General features: G+C 32.9%; 1 protein-coding gene across 1 annotated transcript in view; it reads left to right on the top strand.

The window, feature by feature from the left end:
• The first annotated feature begins 11,697 nt into the window (after window positions 1–11,697).
• The window catches only part of LOC126832002 (polycomb group protein Psc), a 34,589-nt gene continuing 29,167 nt past the window's right edge, over window positions 11,698–17,119 (top strand). The window contains exon 1 of the mRNA XM_050562681.2: window positions 11,698–11,812. The gene's annotated coding sequence lies outside the window, so the exon portion shown is untranslated. The remainder of the gene's footprint in view (window positions 11,813–17,119) is intronic.

Genomic DNA, 17,119 nt, shown 5'->3' with positions numbered 1-17,119 from the left:
GAACTCAAACTATGTTTAAGTTCAGTTTCCAATACAATTTTAACCGCGTTCGTTCTTTCGGACAAGATAGTCCTTGAAAACAAGAGAAACATTGCAGAGACATAGCCTCGTTTAAAAGTAAACTATTTGTTTTTCACGAACCTATTGTTGGAGCCACGGTGACTAAGTGAGTAAGACTCTGGCAAGCTAGCCTGGAGATCGCGAGTTTGCTCCCCGTGTTGACCGAGAAAGATCAACGGGATTTTCCGGCGTGGTTTCCCTTGTCAATGGTGCAGGACAGAGGACACGGCAAGGACAGCTGTCTAGTCGTTCGGATGGGACGAAAAAACAAGGTCCCGTGTACACATTGGCGTGCACGTAAAAGATCCCCTAGCAGTTGGAATTCGATGTAAGAGTAGGCCGAAGCGCCGCTATGCCCGTCTTCGTTAGCCCACTCGGAGCAGAACGGTATGAGGTTAAACCCCGTTTTATTTCATTTCCATAGAGCTGTTGTGTATATTTTAATGTATACCATTACTAAATGCCGTTTACACAGTATATTAGACATCAATATGGAGATTAGCCACAGTTTAAAATTTCTTATAAGCACTAATGTCTTCATCGTTCTTTCTGACTATCATTGTGCTTGAAAACGACAAGAGAATCATTATAGAAACGTAGCTCCGACTAAAAATACAGTAATTTATCCATAAACTGTTACGTTTATTGTAGTGTTTGAACGCAAAAGTGTTCCTTTTCCGAGCTACGCGTATTTCCTTCTGCCATCGATTATATATAAAATGTCAATAAATGCAATTGAATGCGTTATCTTTATTCATATTTTCTGCGTACGTGTATTTAATTTTATTGAATGCTGCATATCTGAGTGCATATCCGAGCTATTTCTTTCAACTAATACATTTATGTATAAACCAACAATATACATTACACGAATGAGTAGTCTTTATTTTTTATTCATGTTTTGTTCGTATTCTATCTTATCGAACTGTGAATGTTAGACACAGTATTATGCGAGCTAAATAACCGCATGACATATCTTAAAACGTGCAATATGAAAGTTATGCGTATACATAACTTAAGAAATGTAACAGTACGAAGTGAATTATACAATTTTTAAATTATATAAAACGCTCCGCAGATAAAATTACTGACATTCGTGCCTGTTTTCATTGTAAATGTGGACATGTTTTAGTACGCACATCAGTAATATTTTTAATTTCCATTGAATGGGTTGCTTATTCTTTACTTCTCGCCTTGTGTTGTCAATTTATTCAATTTTAAATCTTAATAAAAGTTATGAATATGAGATTATCACTGATCGTATATTTGAAGATTTCAGTCTATTTTAGTTTTAAAATTAAAGAAGCGCCATTGTCCGCTGTCTCTAGCAGTGACTTTAAGAATGTATTGTCATATTATGTGCAGATAATGGAATATATCACCAATCATATCACAATGTAATTTATTAGTAATTCCATATAAAATACCACGTGTTCAATGAAGTGGTAGAATAACTGTACTAGTCCATTATTATATAGAAAAAGAATTTGATATGCTAAGTATATCGGTAGGAAGGAATAATTGACTTACTAAATCAATCCGAGGTAGATCACGTTAGATTAAGAAGGGCGTGCAAACAGGGTGAACTTGGATGATACACATAACGTCCTCCTAACCCCTTTATAGTTGTTAAAATTATTGAATATTTAATATGGGTTATGTTTTTCTGAAAAAATTAGGGAGATTGGGCGTGGGGGGGGGGGGGGCTTCTATAACTGATATGCTCTTAAATCAGTCGTTGCTTACTTCACCTCATCGATGAGAACCCCGTAGCTATTTATATCTATATCCTACCACTGCATATATTGTACATTCACTATTAGCTATTAGCTAAGTGAGTTTAGCTAAATAGGTTAGTTTTATATGTAAAAAATACTCGTGATTGTGAATTTATAACATATGTGAAATGCCGTTTAGTAATACAATTTTATTATTTTAATATTCCAGGCGGTGAAAGAACGGAAGCACAGTACCACGTACTTGCACGTGACACCCAGTCTAATCAACCAATGAGGAAAGGGTTAATCTATATTCTCCGTGGGATATCACTCATTAATGCCCGATCACGTGGTCTACTTGGGAGTGATAATAAGAAATTGATTGGATTAAAGCCATCTGTCATTATGGTTTATGAGCGAAATTTCATCGGTTGCTAAGACACCATGTGTGTATCGACACATATTGACCTCGACAGCACGTGATGTGATAACGATCTGTGTTTTTATATATTTCATCTAGAAAGAAATTCTATTAAATGTAAGCTTTCGGTAATATCGACCGCAACACATGTTTCTAGACCCAACTGAAGAACGGGCCAAGACAAATTGATAGAAAATAAGAGATCGACGTGAGACATGCATATTTTAGATCATAGCAAGATCACATGACTAGCGATGTGTAGTTTGGGTAAATCGTACCTAGATTCAAATACCCGACTCTAGATATACTTACTACCCATGCACCTTTATGTCACACCCACTAGTTCAGTCTGAACAGTACATGTAGGATGCACACAGAATTTCCACGGAGACAGGCATTTAGCCAATCGATTTCCCATCCACTAAGAGATTCCCTTCACGACTACCATTAATTTTTCTCCCCATAATCAATATACTTCGCTTCCAAGTCATGCCAATTCAGCAACCTATAGCAGAAAAATACCAATTCTCTTGATATAGGCTTCGACCTTGCCACTATATATTTGGTCTCCTGCACATCGCCGTCTTATACCTAACTTAAAAGCTACAGTTTCTTTATTTTACATATATCTAATTATGTGCATGTATTTCGAACAAGACAGGAAACCCCAGGAAGACTGTGGCTGGCAAGGCTGTCTATTTGTGGCAATGTAATCACTTAGTCATATCCATGTACACGTATAGTTTCTGTTTTGAAGCATTTACAGCGATTCCAACCCTGGAGCAGGTTGTATTGACGTCATTTCACAATGTCATAACGACATAACCACCAGTTTACATGATTCAAGCCATGGAAATCTTGTTTATGTTCTTTTCTCAGATTTCTTTCATCTTATCTTAATCATCAATTACATTCCTTCGTCATTTCACTGTTCTTATTGTCGAGATTTATGTAATAACTACCCATCAAAGGTATTCGATTTGTAGGTTATCTGATGACGTTTACAGAGGGAGAAAGATAGTTTGCCAGACAACAAAACGTAGACTCACCATCAGTTTTGTGGATTGATGACACATTACATTTGTAATGTAATAACATGCTATTATTTTAACAATAGTGTTCCTCTCTATGGAAGCCCTCAAATAACCCTGAAAGACACACTATTTTTATTTTTAAAGAGACACTGTTTTTTGTTGTTTGTTTTTTAGGTATCCGCCGGTTGAAAGAATATAATTTTCGATTTTACTTGGTTTGAATGTAGAATCACGTTTGGGTGTTCAAAATTTGAAACAAATCGGTCAATTCATCGATGAGTATCAGTAGCTTTCTTACAGATCATTAATGGTTTTCAAGGATGAAAATATGGCACTCTGAGTAGCCCACTGATCCAACTTTTGATAATAAACTTATTCTAAAGTTAATTTAAATACGATGTCAACTGCATTTAATTTCTTGATGAATGTTATTGTGGTCCTTTAAACGTGATCTTAAGATATCCAACAATCATTTGTGGCCTCTAAACATTATTATTATTTATACCGGTAAGCGTTTATAGAGCCATTTACAATAAACATAATATATTAAATCACTTGACAAAACAAATATAGGATTAAAACATTAAAAGTGAATAATATACATAAAAGTTGAGTAAAAGGAAGTAATAATTATCACAGAGATGATTAATTAAAAGCCCTATTAAACAAGTGGGGTTTTAAGAGAAATAAGTACATCGCCGAATGGAATAAGGAAGTATATTCCATAGTTTTGGGACAGCAACCCTAAAAGTCCTCTCGTCGAAACTGAAGAGATTAGCATTTTTCTCAATAAGTGACAAATTGTCAATGGAAGACCAGAATTGTCGATGAGGTTCATAAAAACATAAAAGATTACTAAGATAAGTAGGTGCAATGTTATTTATACATTTAAAAACATGTACGTGTATCGAAATACATGTATGTTTAGTTTTTAGAAAAACCCCAAGCAAACAAACACCACACAATTTTGAAATATGCCATTATACTACTTTGCTTCCTCTAGATGATCTTGATAGCAACTAGTGCCTTTCCCATTCGAAAATGTGTTTATTTTTCTGATAACATTCATCTTTGTAAAAATCAATGTATTGCACTTAGATATGGCCCTTAGAAAACTTTCGCATACCCCCTTGTTATAATCTATTGAAAATCTAAGCAACTGTAACATACTAATTCCTAGCATATTGGGTTTGTATTTTTGACACAATTTCTCTATTCGATTTTCATAAGACATTTTTTAAAGAACGCCAATTAATGACTTGATGTTAAATGGAAAGACATATATACACACTTTCTTTCTTATGATACAGAGTAGTTATTAATAAGAGTTATAAATATATTGCCCATACATATATATATTTGCTTGTTGGTTGCTAACGTCTTCTTCCGCAATATATGATATCGAAGACGAAAAGTACCACACGGGATTTATTAAGGGGCTGATAATAATTTTATCACAGTAGTTTTTTGCAGGATGATCTTTCAGGTATGTATAGTTTTAACAATTTCTCTATTGCATTTTTGGTCTAGAATCACAGTATTTTTCTTTAATTTGCATTTTCCATTAGGTTTTGTTGAATAGTCAATATGTTGCAGAAGATGGTGGATATAATATACATGTTTATTAATGTTCTATATCTCAAACTTTACATGGTCTACCTCATACAAACACTGGAATAAGACATTATCACAAGTTGCTCAATGAAAAACATGGTCCTAATTGTTTAGACCCACTATTACACAAATCAAACTATGTAAATACAAGAAATATTAAAGTGTTAAATACAGTATCTATTGATTTATATAACATTTTGTGATCTCCACTTATTAACCAAACCAATTCTTGGTTGTGTGATATTTGTTTTTATCACCTCTAAAGGTGGGTACCACCATTATTAAAAAAATTGTAGCGTTTGGGAGACATTTGTCTTAAAGTTTTAATAGTGATTACAACACCGTGTATGCAAAATTGTTGTACTGATTCATAAAAGTCTCATAATCGAGACATTTACAGAAAGCATTACTAATACACCCGAGTTCCGAATACTACCCCCCACACACACACATACACACACCACACAAGGTTAGCTTGTTCATTGAGTGATCCCCGCATCGCTGTTGTGTTTTTAACCAGATCTAGATGATAATCTGTAGTATTTATAGTCGTTGTGAATTTATTTAGCTGATAAATACATTAGTGAACCGATCTAGAGAATGACAGATAACTACTAATAAATTTGTTTTGTGGGTAAAGTTTCATCAAGGTATAGACTGTTGAAAATAATTGTTATCTTTTTTTATTTAAAAACATACTTTTCAAATAAAATTGCCATAAAAATAAGCAGGGGTCTGTGTCTGTATGGATCGTGGTGTGCAGCCACAAATACAAACCATACCTACAATTTCAATCCAAATACCTATCTCCTGCTTGGTATTCTGCAGACAAATATAATTGATGTAATGTATCACATTTATCAAAGATTGTGCCGCAAATTCAATATTTATAATCTCGATAAGAGGAATAGATCTTTAGAAAGGGAAAGGATCAATGTACCTGTCTTATTTATTTCTGCGACGAGTGTTGATTTGACCTCACTTTAACATTGTTTGCTGTCCATAGATCATAATCTTATTGTATGTGATAGTTAATACCATTATTGTAAATATTTATTCTAAAGATAAAAAGTCAAATACCAATTGTTCATTTGCCTGTAAATATCACCTGTGGCCCCCAATACTGTATATATATATCGATGGCTTAGAGCACAACTGTACTATGTCCATTTTTGGTGAAAATAAGATTTTCAGATATTAAAAATCCTTATTCCAGGGCGCTTGTTGTGTAAAAAGATACAAGTCCCCTGACAATTTAAAGCTGTCGAAAAGGCACAATAACCATAAGTGTTATGTACTACCCACATATTTCTTTAGAGCACACATAGTCCATGTCCGGACATAAGTCTTTTGTGCATTTATTCTGGCAAAAAAGTGCGGACATAAGTCATTTGTACATCAATTTGAACAAAAAAGTACGGACATAAGTCATTTGTTGTGCACTACCCACATATTTCTTTAGAACACACATAGTCCATGTCCGGACATAAGTCTTTTGTGCAATTATTCTGACAAAATAGTACGGACATAAGTCATTGTGGATCACATTTATCCAAAAATCAGCTGTATGCTGTGCTTAAGTTGAAGTGCGTCTCTATCAGCCTATTTGAATTGATTCAAGCAATAATCTTTCCTGAAACCATATACATCCACTGATAACTTACTTTTTTATAGCTTATTGAAATCTTAAAATACGTTTTTTTCTCAAACCTTAAAAATGGACATAGTACAGGTGTGTTCCAAGCCATCGATATATATATTAAGCATAAACATCAAACTTTGTGGATCAATTATACAATTGATACTGTTATATACTAACACAATGAAGAATGTCCAGACATTAGAGATAATAATTAATCGCGAAAATATCCATGTAAACAAAACCAACCAAACAACAACCCTTGTCTATTTTTACACCAACATGAAATAACACATCATTTATGCAAAGGGAAGTTTGTAAACTGTACTTTCTTCCACTTTCCGATTGAAACCTAATGCAATAAAACTACATGAGGGAAGTTTACAATTGACTTCTTCCCCAAATTAGCACCAACTAAATACTTTGAACCACAGTGTTGTTGTGAACAGTTATTTTAAACATTATTTTTAAACGGTAAGAAAGATGTTCTGAAAATCAACTAAGATATATGACATTTAGTTCTTCGTAACAGTAATTTAACAATAATTAAATTACCTTATTTTATTTACTTTTTTCATTATTGGATTAAATCTTTCTGTCTAACTTCAAAGTCTGCTGAATATATAATGACAATGTGTTATCCCTACTATTGGGCATTGTTAAAAAGGCATATTCTGAATGAGGTCCTTAAGCAGGCTCAATCATGCTTTCTGGTCCGATATAAATTTTTGTTTCATGGCTAATTCTCACCATTTCAATAGGATTTTGAACTGATATTTATTAATATTATATAGGGGTATTTCGCAAGGCACACTTTTCACACATACATCTTTTGTTTATTCAGCCAATACTTTTCATGAAATTTTATCTTCCGTGAAATCAGTTAATAAATGTACATTACACGTGGGAATAATAATTAAGCAAAGCTAGCCACTCCATGCATAACTTTTTGGCATTTTATACATTTCGTGAAATGTTTTATATGTAAGAACTAACAGTAAAACTGGACATTGCTTTTATTTGATTAATATATTAAATGCTCAACAAAGCGGATGGTTTACATAATATCGCAGAAGTTCAAAATATGTACAATTTTAATTTAAAGATATCTAAATACAGGGAAAAAATCATTAAATCGTTCATGAAGAATGCACGGTAAAGATATAATAATTACTACTTTATTTGTCTAAGACACATAATAATGGCGTATGAAATCAATGAAAACCAATGTAAACTTTAAATGGCCATGACATAAGTTAGAAATGATCGATTTGGAAAAAGTATTGGACCAAAATGTTATTTATAAAAGTGCCTTTGCTTCTGTTTGTTCTTAAACTCTATACATGTACTCAGATTTTATTTTTTTACATGTTAAGGGTGATAATTATAAAAATTAGTTATATTTGGATGGCATTGGTCACCGATAACTCAAAATTAGAAATATAAAACTTAAGTTTACCCTTTATCCCTTTACAGATTTATTATCGTGGTTTCCAACCGTCTTTACTTATGGAAGATTAGATAAAAAGCTGGAGGTTCTCACTTTAATAATCAAAAACTAGATAATGTAAAGGGTATAAGCTGAAAATTTCAGTCCAATTGCTCCACTTTGAACCGAGATATTTGCGATCGAATTTTAGGCATAGCCTCGATCATCATTACTAAAGTCGGTACAATAAAAAAAAAAGACATAGTCTCGATTATCCAGTTTTGGATTTAATCATCAATGAGCGTTGGGCAGCAGATCGGATTCAAATCTAGTGAAAATCCGACACATAAGATTAAGGTCTTTTCATGTTAATATATCTAATTAATAGTTTATATAACATTTCAGGTCTAAAGAAAAACCTACAATAGGCAGATTTAGCTCTTGCATAATGTATGTTTAAGATATAATATAAATGAAAATCGATGGAGTGTCACGTAGTATAAACTATAATAATATCGACGACTGGTAGTAATTTTTTCGCTAGAATTGGTGAATAACTTAATAAATTTTGTCGACTTTTTCATCAAAACGGTTTAATTTAAATAAAAGAAGTATTTTGTCTGACCACAATGCATTTGGTTGGGACTAAATGCCTGAAAATACAATTATTAATCATTAATGAGCGGACTTCTATGGTCAAACGTCACTTAGTCATGTGTACAACAATATATTTTTGAATTTCCTATTGGCGATTTGGTCAGTGGAACTTTGTTGCGCTTCAAGACAGTTACAACATCCCAAAGAATTAGTGTCAAATGCATTTTGTGCTAGTAATGCTTTCCAAAAGAAATATGTGCAGTTTTCATTTAAATTTAAACGTAATCATGGTTGAGCTCGGTGATTTGATTTATTAATTTCGTACATTTAAAGGTTTAAAATTAGTTATCACTTTAACATTGAAGACCGTTGTAATTCTCGCAAACCACAAATATAACACTCAGGGCCGGATGAAGAAATTTAGATGTCCACACCCATTCAATTGCGGATTAATATGTCTGGAAAAAACTCCTATGGTGTACCTGTCCTTTGATCGACTAAGCACGTACTTATTTTTCTTACTAACACCTTTTTCTCAAATTTTAAAATCACTAATAATCAGTGGATTGCAATGTTGTTTTTTTTAAACGACAAATAGGCAAGCATTTGGAAAAGAGATTTCACAGTCACCAATCCGTAGGCGTTCAGATATCGAATTTCACTTAAGGATGAATAGACATTTTTATTTGCTCTTTTTGGCATTAATACCAGTCACTTGCTTTTTTCCCAGAAATTACACGGTGTCAATGATTGATATTCATGTTCTAATAATTCTGTTATCTGTTTCAATAAATTCATCAATTAATTCAGTGTTATCAGATCGAATAATACAACAATGCCAGTGATTAATAGGGTCATTCAAATTGCATTGGCATATTCATAAACGAGAAAAATATATTCCATATTAATATATTAAAATCTACCCACACTGCATAGACAAAAACAAATCAAGCGCTAGCTAACAATTGTTGAATATTAGAAAATTAATATTTTATGACCGAAACAAAGACAAGTTTTTGGAAACCAATTTATATTCCCTAAATGTGATGTATTTGCTTAGAGGCTCAACTGCAGTATATTCGTTTCTCATTTATATTCCCAATTATTAACAACAAATATCTGAATATCTGTCAAATTATTTTGAATTCCTTTGATCTCAAAAATTGTAATTTGTGTTGCCTTAAATATCTCTTAAAGCCAAAGTAAAATCATATCTTATAAGGAACGGCATAACTTAATCAACTCGAACGACATGACATAATCTATGATTGAACGAATACCAGTTTCGATCATAAGTAGGAGCAAAAACCCGTTTCTAATTTTCGGGGCCTTCTATTTGGGGAAAAACGCCTCTATTTTACCCGTCACATAAATAGTCGAAATATTTAAAAACCTGTATTTACTTGAAAGTAAGAGGGCGGGAGTGGGTGGGGTGAAATGAAGTAATGGGAATAGAGACGCTTTTGTAATTAATCTAAACATATTAATTTGTCCAGGTGGCACATAAAATGCTTTCTGTTAAAGATGTATGTTCCACTGTCATATTTCCATTTAATCATTTTATTCTGTGATAGATTTTGAATAATTAGAAACAAACAAAAATGTATAATCTATCCACTTTTTTAAAAATTCTTATGCTTCTGTTTTAAATTAATATATTATCATAAAACAGCGGTTGTAATATCCAATTAATAAGTTTCATTGATAAATTACAAAGAAATACAAGGAGAAAATTATACGATAAAAAATTGAGAATTACACAAAATACCCAATGCCAATATTTATTAAATAAAGATGCTGATGCCAACTGTGATCAGAACATTTCTATAAAATTTATACTTTATTTCAGTGAAATGCGTTTATAAATTTTTACAAAGAAATTTGCGTATTAAAAGACTTTTAAAAAAGAATGATTTATTTGTTATTACTAGTCACAAATTGACAAAAGTACGGATTGCTCGTTTAAGTCAATTTTCCTCATTTAAGACGCTGTTGGTTGTGACATTGTAAATTTAGTTATGGCATCTAAATTTGATAAGTATTATTTCGGTTTCATTAGCGGATCGTTGGAACGGCATGTTATTTAGAAGAAACATATCCGTTTGAATCCTTTTGAAGTTTTGGGTTAAAACTATAAGGCACTTGAAATATATATAAAATTAAACAACTTCCAGCAACAGAATATAATTATAGTAATTAAAAGTATATTTGTTCTGATAATAAAAATATATCTGCGCCGCTTTATGGAAATTAAATATCTCAGTACTAAATCAGTCGTATCTTCTGCAGGATTCGATTTTTTTTAAAAGGAAGTCGTTCGTTTTGTTTCCATATCGGTATTAAACAGAAGTCCGAATTCATTCAGATGACTGGACGTTCTGACTCCCCAGGAATATTTATCAAATAAATGTCTACGTGAATTGGGATAAATAATACTCAGTTTATAGAATAAATTATTCACACCACTAATAACGTTAAGCTTCTGTAATGCCCGTAAACTTATTAAATCGAGATTTTAATATTATCTAATTTAAATTATTTTGCCAAAAGAAAGAAAAATCCCTCCACAGAACCGCGTTATTCGTTTCAGAACCGTTTCTTTCCGGGGAATCAACGCTTTAGATATATTGTTTCAATATTAAGTGATTTCCATCGCTGGTCAAATGAAAATGTTCATTCAACGAGATGTTGCCAATTTGGAAGAAACCGTTTCTTATGAATAATTAACATATGATCGATAAAATAAAAATCAACAAGAATTTCTTTTGCATCGCGAGCAACTAATTTAATGTTAATAAAATGTAAATTCAATACATTACACCTCTAAAAATACTTGAGTATCTTGTAATTTATTTATAATATTTTAATGATTTTTTTAATATACATTTACAAACGCACGAAATAAAAGCTTGGTTTGTGAGGTATTTTTAAGTTTTTATATTCCATGTCACTACGTGCAACATTTATCTCATTTCATGGAAAGAATGTCATTAAAACGACCTTGTAAGTAAATAAAAAAAAATGAATTATAAACTGAGTAGGCTTTTAAAAAAAATATGTATGCGGCCATATGCAGTGATAAATTTAGGACCGTTATACATGTAACGCCCTCGCTCAGTCTCTGTTTCACACACGACGTTCATAAACCTTATCGACCGCACTGACAATTACTTTAGTCACGTGACCGCCAGCTATACGGTTAGTTTGTGGACTAAACGAGTTGTCAGCAAGCGTAGTTGACAGATATGGACGTGTAACTTGGACTACAGAACGCACAGAGTTACCATACAAATTTGACAGGTAGGTAAACTTATAATCTTTCAATTTATGTTTTCGTTTTATCCTAAAGTTGCTTTTGTGACGAGAAATCGATTTTTTTCCATCCCTTCACTGATGGTATTTGAGGCCCAGGGTCTAACCAAGATGGCGTCTGTCTGCGTGCAAATCGAGGCTCTGCAGAATCTCGACTAGGATTGATCTGCATAGCATTGGGCCCGATCTCGCTTGCATTGCAAATTTTACGTTGCAGACATCACGGCGTTCGAGTTTTGCACACTTTGGGCGGTATGTTTCCGCTGATCCTTTTTTTCTTGAAAGATAGATGCGATCGGATAGAAAATTACCGATCTATATTTGATAATAAATTAATATGAAAGGCATAATGGAAAAAAAATTAATATGTAAATGACTATGCATGTTCTGTAAATTCAACAGGTTTCTAGCATGTTAAGCAGACGACATTCAGCTATCGATGACGTCATAGTGTCAATAGAAATCTTGTAGCAGACGATAAAATATTTAGGTGTTTATTTATCAGGGTCCACGCTTCACTGGCTTATCTAAATTACCCCTTTATTATGGTTAACCCACTCGTATTGCTTGTTCATCATGTGATATGCATCTTCTGAATAACATGGAGACCATGGACGTAGCCTACACAATATAGTTTTCAGCCATGGAGGCCCTACGGTTAAAACCAGTGTTAATGATATAAATATTGGAAATACGATCGAATTATAGTTGGTTTTGTACACATTATTTGTGTATGGATGTGGTTTACCAAAACTATTTAAAAATAGATATTGAATGCATAATTTGTTTCTTCAATCACGTGGTCACTACTATCTACAGATTTAATCAAAATATTCCATGCATTATAATGCACAGCGCTTATTGAATGCCTGGACAGAGATAAAGAAGAAAAAAATAACCGTATAAAAGATTCTCGTTAATTACATAATCTATTCATAGAGTAACCTATTAACCCAATTCGCAGAAGTCTTTCATAAGTTTTGCATTTTTTTCATATTGTTTCCCTTTTTTAATGTCCCATTCTATATTTACTTTAAGATCCCATTCCTTATTGGATGTTTCGTGTCATTTCATAATACATGTATATATGCTGTATTATCCCATTCCTGATTGGATGATTTCTGTCATTCCATATTATGTGTAATAATATCTCATTCTATTGTTAGGTGCTTCTAATCTGTGTTTGTTTATACATGAATATATACCAATACACCCTTTAATATTTATATTTATGTCGGTGTGTGACAACAATACGTGATCAAGCCACTGGCATCAACGCCATCAGATTATAAACGATATGTACACGTATGAATGTTGAGGAAAAACAATTGGTAGTGCAGTTTTGTAGATTGAGAAAGTGGGCATAAGAATATTTGAAATCCGACGATCCGGGAAAACGCCTCATATTACACCATTTTGATTTGACTAGACTTGGCATCGTCAAGAGTGTCCTTCTCGTCTTGGGCCCCATTGATTGCCATATCGAAGGCTAGAGTAAAACATTTTGGACTATATACGTAACCAAACGACATGATTTGCCGTGCTATGTCACGCATATGGCCCACTAAAACATATCAATGAGTGCACTTATTTAATGGATGCATAACTCTGTTGTGTTAACTTTAGTGATAATCGTGAATAATGTCTATTATGTAACGAACAGAATACAAGAAGAAATATTAGCTGTAATAGTTTAAAACTGCTGGTTGAAATAAATCTATTCATATCTGAATTTTGATCAAAGCAGGGGCGGAAGCAGTGGGTGTTATTTGAATAGATTTTCTGATAATACGTGTAGCTTGCGTAATCATTATGAGTGCGTTAGCAATTTTTACATTTTTTAATGGCATGTCAGTAAAATTCCACGCTCAACGTCAACGCACTGAATGTCCGGCTATTAAATGTACTGTCTCACTAGTTTTATATGTACACAGGTTAAGAGGTAGTTTTTATACCGGCAACTAAAGTCCAGTTGTTATGTATATCCATGACAATCTATAATTTTTCTTTTGTGAACATTCAACCATGTTGATAGAATTTGACATATTTTGTTTGAGTTCTGTGTTCAGATTATTCACTTATTCACCAGTTCTATTTTTTTGTGGCGAATGAGTACTTCATTCCGATTTGTGATTTGTTTAGTGGTTATAACCGTTGAAATTGTCTGATATTATAATTAAGATGCAACGGTGGCACAAGATTGTTATCTAATTTTAATTTTATTGGTGTACCTATTGAAATATTCTATTTATTTTGATTTTAAGAAACCGCTTTTCCGCCTTATATACGGTTTCAACACTGCGGTCATCACCGCTGACCAAAGAATCGATTCGTCCCATTAACTATTTAAACACTTTATACTACAAAGAAAAACGGACCAGGAATGCCCTCGAACATGATTAAAAATAAGAATACAAACAAAACATAGTTAATGTTCCGAACATGTCATAAGCCCAGTTACTCACCATTGCTGGAATACCATAAAATATTGGTAGTTATGAAACTTGACGATGTTTGATAACACGCCAATTTAACGTTAATAATGGGTAATTCACATTTATAATTGGATGCACACACGAAACTACATGCCTTGTTCGTTAGAAGTTCATCATCAAATTATGCCGTCAATTTTATGGCATTGCACTGATGTTTTGAGTTAAAGAACAGCTTAGAATGTAGCCTATACCATACCTTGATAAATACTTAAATGAGCTAAATCGCTAATATTTGGACCAAGAAATTGACAAAAATGGGTCGGAACGCATATAATAAATACTGTAATATGAATGTATATAAGCTGATTTACATTCAGTCGTTTCCGTTTTTTACTCTAATTTCAAATCAGTTATGTTATCAGTTATACACCGATAATATTTATTGTGCATGCTCTCCAGATAAGAAAATGGCACCACCGTTTGTTGACATGACTTGTGGAATATATCTAGCCTCATTCTCGAGCCCCTTGTTACAAATCGCACTAAAACGCATTATGGTACACAATTCGTGTACCAGTGGTAAATGTTTACTTTGTCTTAAATATTGGATATTAGAAGCCCATCTTTTCCCGGTAAGATCACAACATCAATGATGATTTAAATGGACAAATAATTCGTGTTTTCAATGTCGGAAGACCTTGGATGATACTGAGTTAGAGACTTAGCTACTTTAAAAGTAATAGATTTTAAAAAGTATTGAACAGTAATCTGTAATGTCTATGGATTTATGAACATCATTCGTTAAATGGTGTTGATATATATATATAAAATAACTATTTTGACGTAATCTCTAAGATAACAATTCAATTCCCCAGAGTATCATAAATCGTCAGCTAAAGATGACCAGGGTATCCTCTCTATGATGTTCATAACCACATCATCTGTCACGGCTGTCAATTAAATGGACAAATTGTTATTAAAGCATGAAGTCCAATTCGTGACACCTTCTTTATAGCGTGTATGTTAATCTTTGTACAGGAAAGAGACATACATGTATTGTAACTATATTAACAATTTAATCTTCATCAATACTTGAATAACTTATTCTTATTAGGAATTGGTGTGTCTCCAAGAGATGATTCAGCTACACGGTAAGAAAACAATACACCGCCAATAGTTTCTAACATTTATTTATGAAAATAGAAAACCGTATCCTATAACCATTCACAATTGCCCTTTCACATGGTTATTTATCTATACGGCGTTGACTGTTAGAATCCGGATCACATTTTCAGTAAGTTTTATAAAGATAACAAGATTATGCCCGGTAATATTAGTTTGCAAAATTGTCAATGATATAAGATTCTTATCTGGACATTTTTCCGGATGCAGGTTGCTTATCGAGTTTCAGTTTAGAAGATTTCGTACCACTTAGATTCATTCTTACACTTGGTATATTTTCCGTTATAAATTGTTTAATGATGACCAATAACGCTGGGTTACCGTCTGATCTTGGATTTGTCACTAGTCCTTTGGCGCATAGAATATTTTTGGCATTTTCTGAAAATGTAGACTTTTAGGATTGAAATACGTGTACGTGTACGAGGAACTCAATCTTTAATTAGTTTTGTACCTGTTTGGGTTTTCGATGTGAAGGTTAACCAAGGGCAGTATAAAGTATTAAATGTACATGTACAATCTCAGATATACATGTACATGTATATTTATTGTCTGCGATATCACTACCGTGGAAGCAGGCGCTAAACATCAACCAGCCAGACATCGATATTTACTGAATAAAACTGGCTTATTCTGGGAGGAAGTCCCGTTGAAACATGTTTCCTCTCTGTGATATTTTAATATTAGTTTGGAGTGATCATCGTGAAATATCTGATGGATCTATTGAAAACAAAAATGTCAAAATCTCATCTGGAATAACACCACTTCCGGAATAGCATTTAATATCTTAGTTACGATAACACATTAATTAATTAGAACACTTCTTGGAATACTGGTCATATTTATTTATACATAAAGTACTGTAATAGTATTGTAATGATTAATCTACATCAACCTAGGTTCGCTCTGGATGAATGCCGGTGTCGGTACCCTGTTTGGTGTGGCCCCTTTTGCTTTGGATACGAGTGAAAAGGCAGTTCCCTCTTTTCACATGGAACCTATTTTATAACAGCTGAGAATTGATTTATCAGGTTCTTTTACTGTTGTTTAATTGTCTTTATGTATGAAACACTCTGCTAGAAACGTTTTTCAACGTCAGAACTATTTGTTATTAGTATAAAAATTTGACTTGGTGTTCTGTTTCTTGTTTAGGATCACAGAGTACTTATTGAATAGTCTGTATGCCTATCATTTTATATGTCTAGATACCAAGCCAAACCGGGGACCGAGTCAAACCGTGACGTCAGTATTGAAATCTAGGTCAAAATTATATAACACTTCGTTTCACTCCCACAATCTCATATTTTACACCAACCAGCAGTAAGAATTATCGATTGACAAGCCAGTAACGAAACATACAATAGGATAACCTTGCTACCAGCTCTACTTTTTATAACCACAGAGAGTTCACGACTAGGAATTGCTAGTATGCATCCATGACATGTAATTTATCTCACTTAAACATCCTATTAGTTTACTATGTCACGTTATAAATGTGAGTATTAGCGTTCTATGTCATTGATATGTGCACTCTAATGTGTTTTTAACAATGACAGATATATTAGTTTGGATTACTTAATATATATTAGGTTGGCGTTTTCCATCTCAACTGTATTACCTTTAAATAATTTCACAAATTAAACACTTATTGGGGTAGTGGCGTTACTTTTTTTCCTTTTTT

This window comes from Patella vulgata, chromosome 9, assembly GCF_932274485.2.
Source record: "Patella vulgata chromosome 9, xgPatVulg1.2, whole genome shotgun sequence".
Classification (NCBI taxonomy): domain Eukaryota; kingdom Metazoa; phylum Mollusca; class Gastropoda; family Patellidae; genus Patella; species Patella vulgata.
Note: the sequence above shows the minus strand (reverse complement) of the source record. Positions and strands in the feature narration are given on the sequence as shown.